Source organism: Podarcis bocagei (assembly GCF_964188305.1).
Source record: "Podarcis bocagei genome assembly, chromosome: 14".
Lineage (NCBI taxonomy): Eukaryota > Metazoa > Chordata > Lepidosauria > Squamata > Lacertidae > Podarcis > Podarcis bocagei.
In genome coordinates this window covers 4,910,110-4,924,202 of record NC_138139.1, presented here as the reverse complement: position 1 = coordinate 4,924,202, position 14,093 = coordinate 4,910,110, and the positions used below count along the sequence as shown (strand labels likewise).

The 14,093-nt window shown below is 48.6% G+C and overlaps 1 protein-coding gene across 5 annotated transcripts in view; it reads right to left on the bottom strand.

The window, feature by feature from the left end:
• The window catches only part of TLN2 (talin 2), a 184,411-nt gene extending 170,840 nt beyond the window's left edge, over nucleotides 1–13,571 (bottom strand). The window contains exon 1 of one of the 5 annotated variants that reach the window (XM_081170483.1): nucleotides 13,527–13,571. The gene's annotated coding sequence lies outside the window, so the exon portion shown is untranslated. Of the gene's footprint in view, nucleotides 1–12,410; nucleotides 12,562–13,084; nucleotides 13,309–13,526 lie in introns of those variants that run through there. The other 4 variants (XM_081170485.1, XM_081170481.1, XM_081170484.1 and 1 more) reach the window with 4 other exon arrangements.
• Nucleotides 13,572–14,093: the final 522 nt, after the last annotated feature.

Genomic DNA, 14,093 nt, shown 5'->3' with positions numbered 1-14,093 from the left:
CATGGTGGTGACTGTAACCTAGGTTTAAGGTGCCATTTGGCGATGGCTCAGCTGGTTAGAGCATGGTGCTGATAACAGCAAGGTCACAGGTTCGATCCCCATATCAGACATCTGCATGTTCCTGCACTGCAGTGGGTTGGACTAAATGATCCTCAGGGTCCCTTCGAACTCTATGATTAGCTTATATATCTGAGTTTCTAACACTGCTTGTATCACCTGATCCCTTCTGACTTGGCAGCTGCATTAGCCCCCCTCTGACCACCTGCAGCAGGGGTGCAATGGTTCTCTGCCCCAGCAAGCCAAGAATTTTGGCACACAAGGCAAGGTGCTTGGGCCCAGATGTGAGTCACTGTGTAGAGAATCACATCAGAAGGAAAGCAAACCATGCAAATCACACATTGTATAGCTATTTGCTCTGTAAAAGATATCCCAGAATCTCTGTAATATCCAAGAATGGGGGCAGTGTGGTGGATTACATCTTTGTGTCACATGCTATTTACTAAAAAAATCAACTATTTTATGTGGAAGGCAGGAGCACCTTTCACTGGTGGCCCAGACAGGCTACCCAAAGAGCAACAAAGACCCCATGACCACCCTCTCAATGCAGGAAGCGCACGCTGGGGATAGGCACATAAGACGGACAACAACAGAGGCAGCTGAAATAAAACAAATCTCGGGGAATCAGTCTATGATGAAATCAAGAGAAGTAATAACAGACAGGTGATGAACAAACTACAAAATCTATGCCAGAAAACTTTAGAAAGGGCTTGGAATATCTGTGAGTTATATCAAGAGATATCCAGGGAACTCAGACCATTTCTGATTCCAACCTCCCATCCTAAAACTCCTGCCAAGTACATGGAGCTGGTTTGATAGGGACTGTAAACTTAAAAGCCACTGAGTTATATCTAGTTCCCCATCACATTTGCAGGTACTAATTTGCAAAATGTGTGTGTGTGTGTGTGTGTGTGTGTGTGTGTGTGTGTGAAGTAGAGAGAGGTGGGTTGGACACTGATGTGTCCAATAAATTGCTTTTTCTTTTCTTTTTGCGGGGGTGTGTGTGTTCCAAACTAATGTTGGGGTGAGGAGGTGACTCCAGATCCTCAGAGCTGAGTGGAAGGTTTTCATGCAGCTGTACATGAACAGCTTTGTCCGCTCTTGGACCTGTCTTATACCAAGCCAGGCTCTTTGGCCTCTATCTCAGTCTTGGTTGCACTGACTGGCATCAGCTTTCCGGGGTCTTGCCTAGAGATGCTGTTGAGGACGGAATCTGGGACCCCTCGGCATGCAAATCTCATGCTCTTCCACAAAGCAATGGCCTCCCCCACCCCCGCTTCTCTTGAGAATGGAAATTCCTCTGCATAAAATGTCACACACATACAAGAGTTGCAGCAAACTGGATTTTGCTGACATTCATTTGCAAACAAGCATATGCTTTGTTCCTCAAATCCATGTTACAAGATTTCCGTCCCAGGAGGCCAACCCCATGGGCAGCTTCCACAAGATTGCACCACAGATTATTTCCTTGCCTTAGTTTGCCTCCTACAAGTCACTGCGACTGTCCCAAGTGCCCAGAAGCAGTTCCTGTTTCCTCAGGACTGTCCCTGTAGGGCAAGCAAGAGAGAGTCCTCTTTGAGGACCGGGACATTTGCAGGGAAACCAAAATGTTTGTTTACAAAGCTACTGTACTGCCAACCTTACTATATGCTTGTGAAACATGCACCACTTATAAATGCCATCTCCAACTCCTTGAAAGATTCCATCAACGGTGTCTCCGTTGATGATTTAAACATCACTTGGAAAGATAGGCGAACTAATATCAGTGTACTGGAAGAAGCAAAGATCACCAGTGTTGAAGCAATGATTCTTCAACATCAACTTCATTGGACTGGTCATGTTGTGCAGATGCCTAATGATTGTCTTCCAAAGCAACTACTCTATTCCGAACTTAAAAATGGAAAGCGTAATGCTGGTGGTCAACAAAAGAGGTTTAAAGATGGTCTCAAGGCAAATCTAAAAAAATGTAGTATAAACACTGACAACTGGAAAACACTGGCCTGCGAGCGCTCCGGTTGGAAATCAGCCTTTAACAAAGGTGTCATGGGCTTTGAAGACACTCAAACTCAGGACGCAAGGGAGAAACGTGCTAAGAGGAAGGCATGCTTGGCAAATCCACACCGTGATCAACTCCCGCCTGGAAACCAATGTCCCCACTGTGGAAGGACGTGGGGATCCAGAATTGGCCTCCACAGTCACTTACGGTCTCACTGTTAAAACCATGTTTATGGAAGACAATCTTTCTCGGCTACGAGTGATAGCAAAAGAAGAAGAATGGCCCTCCAGATGCTGCTGCTGGTGAGCTCAGCCTCCCATCTGCCCCAGCCACCAGGTGATGGTCAGCAACATTCGCTAACCTGGTGCACTCCAGATGTTTGGCACCACAGCTCCCATCGCTCTAGTCAGCACATCTGGGGGCACCAAATTCACAAAGTCTGCTCCCAATTTTGCAGGGCTACAACACCCATCACCCCATCAGCCACACTGGCTGGGACTGATGGGAGTCCAACAACATCTGGAGGACCTCAGCTTCACCATCCCTGGTTTAATGAGTCCTGATAAACACACCAAAGCAGCTCATTCAGAGTCACAGCAGGGAGCCTCCACTTTCTTCACTCCCCAGAAGTCTTAGTCTATGGATAGGGCATTGTTTAGGGGGTTTTGTTGGGGAAGATGCTGCTGTCAGTTTTTTGTGTCGTGGATCTTGTGATTTGTGTGGAGGTTGTTCAATTTGGTTGTATATTTGTTCATGTTTTGTTTGTGACTAGTTTTGTTGTGTTTGTAGTTATTTAAATTCTTGTATGTTGTAAGAAGCCTTGAGCATTGTTTTAACTTTGGAAATGAAATGATTGATTGGGGCAGGGAAATTTGTGCCCCCGCCCAATGTTGCTGGACTACAACCTCCATCTTCCCTGACCATTGGTCGTGTTTGCTGAGGCTGATGGAGGAGTAGAAGAGGGAGAGTGAAACAAGCACATCTATCAGCGTTCATTTTTAAGATATGAGAAGTTAAGAGGGAAAGCAGAAACAAGAATGGGAACCAGTTTATTGCTAGGTGCCACATTGGGTTAATCAAGAGAGGCAAGAAATGGATTTTGCAGCTATCCTGGGATGCTGCTGGCAGGAGGAGGCACCCCAAACAGCACTGTGCAAGTGCATGGTTGCAGACTGGCTAATCACCTACACTGATCAACATCTGGCACCAGCAGCTGCATCAGCTAACCCACAGTGGGGAACCTTTTCCAGACCAGGGGTCACATTCCCATCCGGGCAGCATGCCAGTGAGGGGCAGGGAGAGGCAAAAGTGGCTGAAGGTGCGATTTTTACCTCTGTACAGTACACAAGTTTCTATACACACTGATGCTTTTCTATCCTCCATCTAGGCAGGCCAAAAACATTTAGGAACTGAGCTCTTGCATGGTTCTGACTGTGGCACCCCTTGTCCCCAGCACAATCATTTCATTAAGTTGGTTACCGATAACAGCACAAATTCACATTGTTTTGAATGCCTTGCATCAGCAGCTCGTGGTCCCTACCACTGAACCACTTCACTGGCCATCACTGATAAGAAATATTCCAAAACAGTGGAAGAAAGAGTGAGAGGTAGCACTGAAGATTACTGGCATAGATTTAGTGTTGGAGATCAAAGGAATGTCTGATGGAAAGAAGAGCTAAGTACAAACAGCCCTGAGGTTGTGAGCCACGGGTTTGTCACCCCTTCCAGAGGATATGCCTCCCCAATTTTTGTCAGTGTGCCCCTCAATGGGCACTTGCATTCTTCCTGCTCAAGCCATTTCTCTCCTTAAATTAAAAACCCCTGAGATGCTGCTTGACATGGCTGTGCATGTGTGTGAGAGTTGTGGGAACAGAGACTGAAAATACCTGGGCCTCACTCCCTTCCACCCTCTCGGCCTCTTCATGGCAGTCAATATATGGTGTGCTGAAGCCCTTCTATTAAAAGAACCAGATCCATCACAAGATTAAAAGTTCTGCTTGCTTATTTGCAATGGGAAGTTGTTCTGATCATGGGACTCACACGTCAACGCATGGCAAAACAAATGAAAGCAGCACACGAAGCCATGAGGGTGGCAGGGCATCTGGGCAGATCTTGCTGGGTGTGAGGACAGGCATGGCACATGCCCTGCTTTGCTCTGGTAATGCCAAGTGGCGCGGCCAGGCAGGATATAAATGCATTTGGGACGGGCATATCTGTCAATTCCAGTTTATCTCAGTAACTCCTGTTTCCAAGAAAGTTCAGGTCACCACATTTCCACATCAGTTTGAATTGTAGAGTTGGAAGGGACCCCGAGGGTCATCTGGTCCAAACCGCTACAATGCACGAAATGAGAGACGGCCATCCAACTTCTGTTTAAAAACCAGCACCCTCCAAGGCAGTATGTCCCACTGCCAAACAACCCTTACCATCAGAAAGAGCTCCCTAGTGTTTTGTCAGAATCTCCTTTCTTGTCATTAGAATCCATTAGTTTGAATCCTTTCCACTGGAGCAACAGGAAACAAGCTTGCTCTGTCTTCCATGTGACAGCCCTTCAGGTATTTGAAAATGGCTATCTGTCACCTCTCAGTCTTCTGCCACATTAAATTTTTTTAAAGTAGTTCTCGTAACTGGGTGAAAATTGGACATTTTGACCCAGCAGTTCCTTGTGTTCCTTACAAATGCAGTCCCAAGTTGTTGAGGGGCGTCATCTGCTAATAGTAACACCTTGACCTTGGCCTGGTAGCAAATCAGCAACCAGGGCAGATCTCGGAACACAACTGCCATATGCTGACAAGGTCTCCCTCCTGTCAGCACAGCAATTGTGCTGCAGCATTCTGCACTAACTGCAAGTAGAAAGGGAGCTCCACAAGCCAGCTTCCTTGGATGGACTGAAAAACACACAGTCCAGATGGGAATTTGAATATGACTGCCTGTACACACCATGTGATATCTCCATCCAAGAGTCATCAATACACCAGCAGTGACACACACTCCATTAACGGGCTCCCTCCCCATAAGGATTGCCGGCATATAATTCACCATGACAGATGAAGTTAAGTTTCCCCCATACATATTCATGAACTGGCTGAAAGCCAACGGAGCCCCCATTTAATTAACAGAGATTATTTGATTAGAATGGAAGCTGTCTTATTAGTTCAAATAGATAAATGAAAGCAAACTCTGATAGTTTAATTTATTAGCTCAGTTACCCTTCATCAGGCTGCTGGAGACATTTTTCTTCCAAAAAAAAGTTGTAGGTTGGATACATGCAATTATTTTAAATTAGCTCACCCCAACCATTCCAGATATTTTGGACTACAGTTCTCATCAGCCTCAGGTAGTACAACTGTGTTCTCATCCACCCCACCATCACAGAACCATAGAATTGTAGAGTTGGAAAGAACCCAAAGAATCATCGAGTCCAACCCCCTGAAATGCAGGAATCTCAACTGAAACATCCATGACAGATGGCCATCCAACCTCTGCTTAAAAACCTCCAAGGAAGGAGAGTCCACCACCTCTCGTGGGAGTCCGTACCATTGACCAACAGCTCTTACAGTCAGAAAGTTCTTCCCGATATTGAGTGATAACTTGAAGCCATTGGTTCAGGTCCTAGCCTTCAGAGCAGCAGAAAACAAGCTTGCTCCATCTCCCATGTGACAACCCTTTACTTATCTGAAGATAGATATCCTATCTCTTCTCAGTCTTCTTTTATCCAGGCTAAACATACCCAACTCCTTCAACTCTTCCTTATAAGGCTTGGTTTACAGAACCTTGATCATCTTGGTTGCCCTCCTCGGGACACCTTCCAGTCTGTCAACATCCTTCTTAAATTGTGGTGCCCAGAACTGGACACAGTATTCCAAATGCGGTCTGACCAAGGCAGAATATAGTGGGACTATTAATTCCCTTGATTGGGACACTATACTTCTGTTAATGCAACCTAAAACAGCATTCACTATTTTTGCTGCTGCATCACACTGTTGACTCATGTTCAGCTTATGGTCTCCTGAAACACCTAGATCCTTTTCACATGTTCTAGAGGCAGTCCCCCGTTTACGCATGGGATACACTCTGAGGCGTACATTGGTGAAATGGAGTATAATTGAAACCCATTGAAAAAGCCTGGAAACACCCTGGTTCACCCCACCCCATTCCGCCCTTTTAGTGACATTTCAGTGACATCTTTATGATGTTTCCAAGTCACTTCCGGGTTTGGCTTGATGCACATATACATGGTCGCACACATATTGAACGCCCGTAAACAGGGGCTGCCTGTACTTGCGAGGCAGGTGTCACCCATTTTTCAGCTTGCGTCCAGGTCTCCAATCTGTTAAGGTCTTCGTGAATTCTGTTTCTGTCTTCTGCAGCATTAGCTACCCCTCCCAGTTTGGTGTCATCTGCAGATTTGATAAGCATCCTCTCAATTCCTTCCTCCAAGGGAAGATATTGAACAACAACAGGCCCAAGACAGAACACTGTGGCGCTCCATTGGTCACTTTTTCCAGGATGATGAGGAGCCATTATTGAGCACTCTTTGGGAATAACCCTTTCCGCAAGGCCTTGCAGTGAGGAACTCCTGATGGGCAAAAGGGGAATCTGATGTAGAACTCCAGATTAGCTTCTTTTGCCATGAGTCTTGCTTGGTGGAAACCATGTCTTTGGCCTGCAAGTTGGTTTGTGAAGTCTAGAAATATGGAGATTTGCATTTCAAGCAAGTTTAACAAAGGCTGCAAGATCTGCATGATTTATTGGGGGGCGGGGGGGGGGAGATCCATGTCTGTGTGGCAGGGTGCTCTGCGGCAAAGCATGGCCAGGCCTCGCCTTTATGGAAATGGCTCCAGACCGCTCACAAGAATTCTTGCTTTTGCCCAGGATTTGTAGTTTGGCAAATCAATTCTTTGTCCTCACTGTTTCCTTGTCAGTTCTGGGTTATGTTACTTGAGGGATGCTCCTAATACTGTCTTTTCTCACTTGCATTTTGAACAATGTGTAGAGAAATAGCTAGAAAGAACCTGGATCAGGCCGAATCTGTAATATGAGAACTGTCAGGACACATGTCAGAGAATGAATTGTGCAAGGTTCCCTGGACCATTGCCAACCTTCAAAAGCATACAATGTGAGCATCTTTAGCCCATTTCAGCCTGTTTCCCTACACCCAGATGCTGATGGGTTTCAGCTCCCAGTAGCCCACATGGCCAATGTTCAGGGATGATGGGAATTGTAGTCCATATACCCCTGACCATAATTTTCCTAGCAGTTACAGATAGGTAGCCGTGTTGGTCTGCCATAGTCAAAATAAAAAAAATTCCTTCCAGTAGCACCTTAAAGACCAACTAAGTTAGTTCTTGGTATGAGCTTTCGTGTGCATGCACACTTCTTCAGATACCAGAGTGGACTGATAATAGTAGCACCTTAAAGACCAACTAAGTTAGTTCTTGGTATGAGCTTTCGTGTGCATGCACACTTCTTCAGATACCAGAGTGGACTGATAATAGTAGCACCTTAAAGACCAACTAAGTTAGTTCTTGGTATGAGCTTTCGTGTGCATGCACACTTCTTCAGATACCAGAGTAGACTGATAATAGTAGCACCTTAAAGACCAACTAAGTTAGTTCTTGGTATGGGCTTTCGTGTGCATGCACACTTCTTCAGATACCAGAGTGGACTGATAATAGTAGCACCTAAAAGACCAACTAAGTTAGTTCTTGGTATGAGCTTTCGTGTGCATGCACACTTCTTCAGATACCTGATAGGTATCTTCAGATACCAGATAGGTATCTGAAGAAGTGTGCATGCACATGAAAGCTCATACCAAGAACTAACTTAGTTGATCTTTAAGGTGCTACTGGAAGGAATTTTTTTATATTTTCCTAGCAGGTTATTCTATCACAGGCACACCAAGGAAATGCAGCCGTATGCTTGAGATACAGGCAGAGGCGGCCCAGCCAAAGAGGCCAACCAGCCCAGCAAGAGTCCACCTCCTGCTTTGCAGACTCCCAACACCTCAGATCAGGTACCGTGAGTGACTAAGTAAGGCAGGATCTGCACAGCAGTGGCACCCAGACTGCATGACTCTCTCCTGATGGAGATTCAAATGGCTTCCTCCTTGATCGGGGCTACATGACAAAGCCTTCTTCTTCTTCTTTTGCCTTTCAGCAAGGTGGCTGGATAGTGGCTAGATGCGCCTTTATTATTATTATTAAGGTTTCAAACTAACATGGGAGGGCCAAAGCCCAGGTGGCAAAGCAGCCATTATGCCTGCCGCAGGTGCTACCTTTTGTCCCCAACACCTCCAGTTAAAAGAACCTCAGGTAGCAGGTGAAGGGGGAAGACCTTTCTCTGCTCAAGGCCCTGGAAAGCCACTTCCAGACAGAGGAGGCAACGCCGGGTCAGGTGAACCAATAGTCTGAACTGATACAAAACAGCGTCCTATATTTTTATGGGTATTCATACCCAGCTTTCAGTGTAGTGGGTTCTTTCGGTTTCCATTTTTCCAAAGCAAAATGCCTTGCTGAAAGCGGGAATAAGAGTCTTTTGCTCTTTGGTGGGCTGCTCAGATCACAGCCAAAGAACAGGAACGGCAGAGTAGTCAGGAAAGAAGCAAGAGCATGGCTCACTCTCCCAACCTCATTCCCTCATCTGCAAAATGGGTTTACTGTGCAACTTTTCCTCCTTACAGAGCTATTTAGGATAACAAGGTGACAGACATGAAGCATTTTGAACACTCCAAAAAGAGCTATGTCAACACCATGATGATGTCATTATTAAGGCAGGAATAAAAGTAGAGCCATCTACTCCACTTTTGGTTTGTGTTTTTTGTGTTTTTTGGTTTGTGTGTGTGTTTGTTTTTCTTGTGTACTTTGTGTATCTTGTATTTTTATGTTGTGAACCACCCTGAGAGCGACATACAAAGGGCAGTACAGAAAATTAAAATACAATACAATACGACAATATCCCACTCAACTGCTGATCATTGACCATGATCTTGTGATAATGTTTAGACAAGACACATGGGGTGTGGGGGAGAAGCACCTTCCTTGAGTTGCTTGCGCATGGGGGTGGGGAGAAAAGAAATTCAGTTGCGCCTGGAATAATTAGATAACTCCCAGGCACAAATAATACATTTCCCCACTAAACAGGCTCAGGGACAAGCAACAGGTCACAGAGCAACCTCCGCGAGATCTGCGCTTTGTGAGCCTGTTGTGGGCCCATTCTTACAGATTCCCTGCACATGAAATCTAGGCCCCTGTTCCAAGGGCAAACCCTCCAGTGAAGGATGGAGAAGCTGTGACCTTCCTGCTGCTGTTGTGGACTGCAACTCCCCTGAGCCTCGGTCTGGGTGTGGCAAAGGTCAGGGGCGGCAGAAGTTGTAACCCGGCAACATCAGGGAGGCCAGAAATCCTTCTGGCTTAGATCAATCACTTACTGTCCACCATCCCTACACCTGCAGGATGTGGTTCTCCTCCCCTGCACTGCAAGATGCAACGTATCATACAGGACTTTGAGTAACACTTGAAGACAGAAATTCAGTCAGAGCAAACAAGCACGGGCTGGGAGCAGCGCATTCCATGATGCTCAGAGGCAAACTCACTGGCTGGAGCAAAGCAGATGGCACCTGCAACATGAACCTACCACCACAAGCAGAGGCATCCGCACATTGGCCAGCAAGCACGCCAGGGCCCCCAGACCAAAGATCCATCTAGCCAGCACCCCATTTTCCACCACAGCCTGCCCCCCGCCATGGGAAGCCCAGAAGCAGTACATGAGTGCAGCAGCCCCTCTTCCTCTTGCAATTCCTAGCACACAGCCCCTGACAGAGGAAGAAATACTTGGCCATGTTGGCTAACAGCCATTAGAAGATAGGGACCCAGAACTCTGCCTTCTCCGGAGTCAGACCACTGGCCCACCTGGCTCACTGGCAGCCAGCTGCGTATCACCCACCTCTCCCCTCTGAACTATATTTAAGCCAGGCTCCCTGCAGGGCAGCAAGACCAGTAACAGAAACATTATTGTTGGTTCACTCTTGTTTTGCTTTTTATTTATGTACTTAAACCTACATAACTATTTTCTTTCAGTAATGCTGAATTTACTATGTGTTTGCTAAATTGTTGGTTTTTGCTAATTTTGAATTTACTGATGTGTTCTGTATTTTGTATATCTGTATTTCCAACACTCTGTGTTTGGATGCCTTGAACATTTGCTGTAAGCTGCACTGAGTGCAACTCATTATGGAAAAGTGGCATCCAGGTATACCCAATCAATCAGCATTATCTAACTGCAGACTAGTGTCCAATGACACTCTAGGATTTCAGACAGGGCCTCTCTCTCTCTCTCCAGCTCTAACTGGAGATGCCAGAGATTGAACATGGACCTTTCTAGATGCAAAGCAGATGTTCTGCCATGGAGCCACAACCCATCTCCAGGGACAGTCTTATTCTCCATGCATTTGCACTGAGTCAGATCTAGCCCAGGGCAGCCTCCACACTAACTGACAGCAGCTCTCTAAGGTCTCAGGCAGAGAACAGTTTTCACATCACCCAACCCTTTTTAACAGGAGAGGGCAGAGACTGAACAATGAGTTTTCTCCATGCAAAGCAGCTGCTCTAGGCCTGAGCCCTGGGCCTTCCCAGGCATCAGGGAATCAAACCCTGTTCCTCCTCCTCAAGCAACCTGCAGGGACGGAAACCGTGTCATGGAACTGACAGCTTCCAAGAGCCATGGCTCCTGCACAAATACCAGACTCTCTCAGATGAACACAGAGGCCTGTCTGTAGCAGGCAGGCTGTAAAAACCCTGTAAGGTCACTCAGTGATGCCTTGCAATAGCCTGCAATCTGGGTGTTTGTGCAAAGTAAAACACTGAAAGGAGTGTGATGGAGCAGGATAGCTTCACTCACACACAAAATTGAGAAGAATAGTGTCTGTACATTCTGCCGCATACCTCAGAGTCTATAAATGGTAGAAAATTACTGTTTCTAAAATGAAGCTTGCGCACCCCTTCTCCATTTTTTCAAGTGCACTTCTGATGCTGTCCTCATGCAAACATATCCGGAAAAAGCCTTAGGTGCTGCTAACATCAGGCAAGGCAAGTTGACTTTATCAGGTTGCTGGTTTTAGGTGATGTGCAAGAACATCAAATTATTAATTATCTAATGCCTTATTTACTGTATTATAATTACTTCCAAGGAGAGGCACTTGTGGAATTTCCCTTCCTCCTGTGCCAGAAGATCTTGGCTCTGCCTCCGCTGTGACACTTGGGAAAGGGGCATCATCAAGCCAGTGCAACAAAGTCCTAGAGCCCTGAGGCGGAGTAGGATGGAGCGTACCACTTCAGGATGCAAGTAGGGGGGATGCTACTTTTGAGCATAAGCCTCAATTGTTTTATTTTCACGAAAACCTCCCTAAAGATATAAAGTAAGCATATCATGGGGGGAGGGGGAATCCAGCCCTTTCAGGGATGTTGTAAAAATAAAAACCCCTAAAACCTGCAAAGGGTCATGGCACTTTAAAAAAAGGAACAGTCCCCTCCACTTGCTCTCCAAAAGTGACACAGCCCATCCTCCCAGCTCAGGGCTCTACCACCTTGTTCTGGCTGCATGCCAGAAACCAGGCTGCACCTAGAGGTGCCACCTCCTCGCCCCCCCCCCCAGCCTCCTGGCAGTTGCCTTCCTCCCAGGCCAACAGCCGGGTTGTTTTCCACCTCCAAGGAGGGAAGCCAAGCCAAGCGGCGGGGCAGCCACCCAGCCGCGTCCGCCCATCTCCCAAGGCGCGCCTCGCTCCCTCAAGCAAACGCCCACATCTGCAGAGATCCGGCTGCTCCCTTCGCATCTCCCCAGGCCGGTGGTGCTTTAAAGGTCACATCCGCCCGAAGACCCCCATCTCCTCCTCCAGCCACCATCCCCACGCCACGCCAGGATCACCTTGCCGGGGCCTTCGCCCAGCTCCACAGCCCAGAACTGAACTTTCAGAGGTGTTTGAAGCAGGGAGGGAGGGAGGCGGCTCCCCGCCCCCTTTGCAGGGAACATGCAACCCGTTTATTAAAATCACCACCACCATCACCTCCACCGCGAGAACCCAGCCGGCTAAGCCGCGCCAAGCAGCAAATATGGCTCCCCAGCGCAAGGAATTTCCCCCTGATCCAGCGTGTCTCCAAAAAGGCTCCCCGATAACGCACAAGCAGATAAGGGTGGCTTATTTGGAGGCTGCTGGATTTGCAGCCCCCTTCCTTCCTTCCTTTCCACACCAGGATTCTTGGGGAAGGAGGACGGGAGGAGGAGGAGGAGGAGGAGGAGGAGGAGGAGGTTCAAGTCTGGGCAAACCGCACTGAGCTCAAGCCATCTGCAAAGCGGGTCGGACCTGACGCGGATCAGCAGCCGGGCTGGGAAGATGGGCGGGTGCGGCGGTGGGTGCCGTGCAGCGCCAGCAAGAGACCGAGCTCTCGGGGAGCTGAAATGGACACGATCCCATTCTGCTTCACCCCCGGCTGCCTTTCTAGAGCTCCCCACCCGCTAACACCCAGTTGCCCAGCCTGCTTGTGGACGCTGCGAAGGGGGCCGGGCGGGGGCGGAAAGCAACAAGCGGCGGGGAGGGGTCGGCAGGCTTGCTCAGTGAGGATTGGGCCCACCTCCGATCGCCTCGCTGCCTTGCCTGGGGCCCCCGATCGCCAGAAAAGCAGGTCAGGAAGCGGGGGGGGGGGGAAGAGAGCAAGATGCAAGGGAGCAAGGGCGGGGCGGGGGGATCCTTTTGCAGAGTCAGCTGCATTCCCGTGCTAAAGGACAGGTGGCCGGGAAAGGAAGCGAGGGGGAGGCGTGCGCGGGCGAGGCAGTGACGGTCCGATCCAGCCCATCCAAGGAGGCGCTGCCCTCTCCGCAAGCTCGCCTGCTTCCTCCGCGCGCGCCGATGGTGCAAATATATTCCCGAAAGCATTTCAATGCAAAGGTGCACATAAACCATGCGCATAAATATGCACCTGCATATATACTGAAAGGAGGGGAATCCGCCTGAAAAGCACGCCTGGAAGCGGCTCCTACCGGGAGAGGCGAGCCTTAGCCGGGCATGGCGCGGGGCATCGGAGCGCCGCTCTCCTCCTCCTCCTCTCGCCGCGGCTGCAGCAACCTCCTGCCTGCTCGGAGGCGCCGCGTCTCTGCCAGCCTTTTGCAAGGCGCTTCTGCTTCCCAGGCTGAGAGCCCCCAGCCCAGGGAGAGCAGGAAGCGCGTCATCACCCCGGGACCGACCGGCCAGCTGGCCTTCCTCCCCTCCTCCTCCTCCTCCTCCTCCTCCCCCTCACCCCGAGCTGGCTGGACCGACCATCCAGCCAGCAGGCTTGTTCTGCACGTTGCTGGCGGAGCTCCCCAGCGGCGAGGCGAGCCGCACCCCAGAATTAGCTCATCCCTCTCCCAAAGCAAAAGCCAAGGTATCTCCCAGGCTGCAGCCGAAGCAGGCTCCAATCCTCTTGAGCTGGGCAGGACTTACTCCCGAGTAAATGCGTTTGCGCCAGAGAACTGTGCGTGATTCTCCACCAGGCAAGCTGCCACCTTCTCCTCCCCAAAACTAGTTCTGCTCCTCCTCTGCTTTCAAACAGCGGTCCCCACGTGTAGAATATCGTCAAGCGAGGGAGGCTTCTTTCCATCCTTGCAGGGAAGAAAGCTGCAGCTACTTGCTTGTTCTGCGCCTCAGTTTCCTGTTAAAAGCACGGGAGCAAGGCTGGTGGACAGGAAGGCAGGCGACCTTATTCACCTCTCACTGCGTTGGCTTGGATGCTTTCTTGATCAGTTTCCAAATGGAGTAATTTTGCTATGTGCTGACCTGAACTATGCTGTAATTGATGATTTGGTGCACTTTGGAAAATATATATTTTTAAAGCAAAACTGGTCAGGGTTGCCCACTGGAAAAATAGCAACAATATATTATCCATATATGAGACCAAACCAAAATCTCACCAAATAATGTTCCAGCTTTTGAGTTCTCCAGAGACCCTGAAACCAGAACAGCAGCCCCCTGAAAGCCTCATCTGAATGTCTGCTTCCTCCAGATTCCACC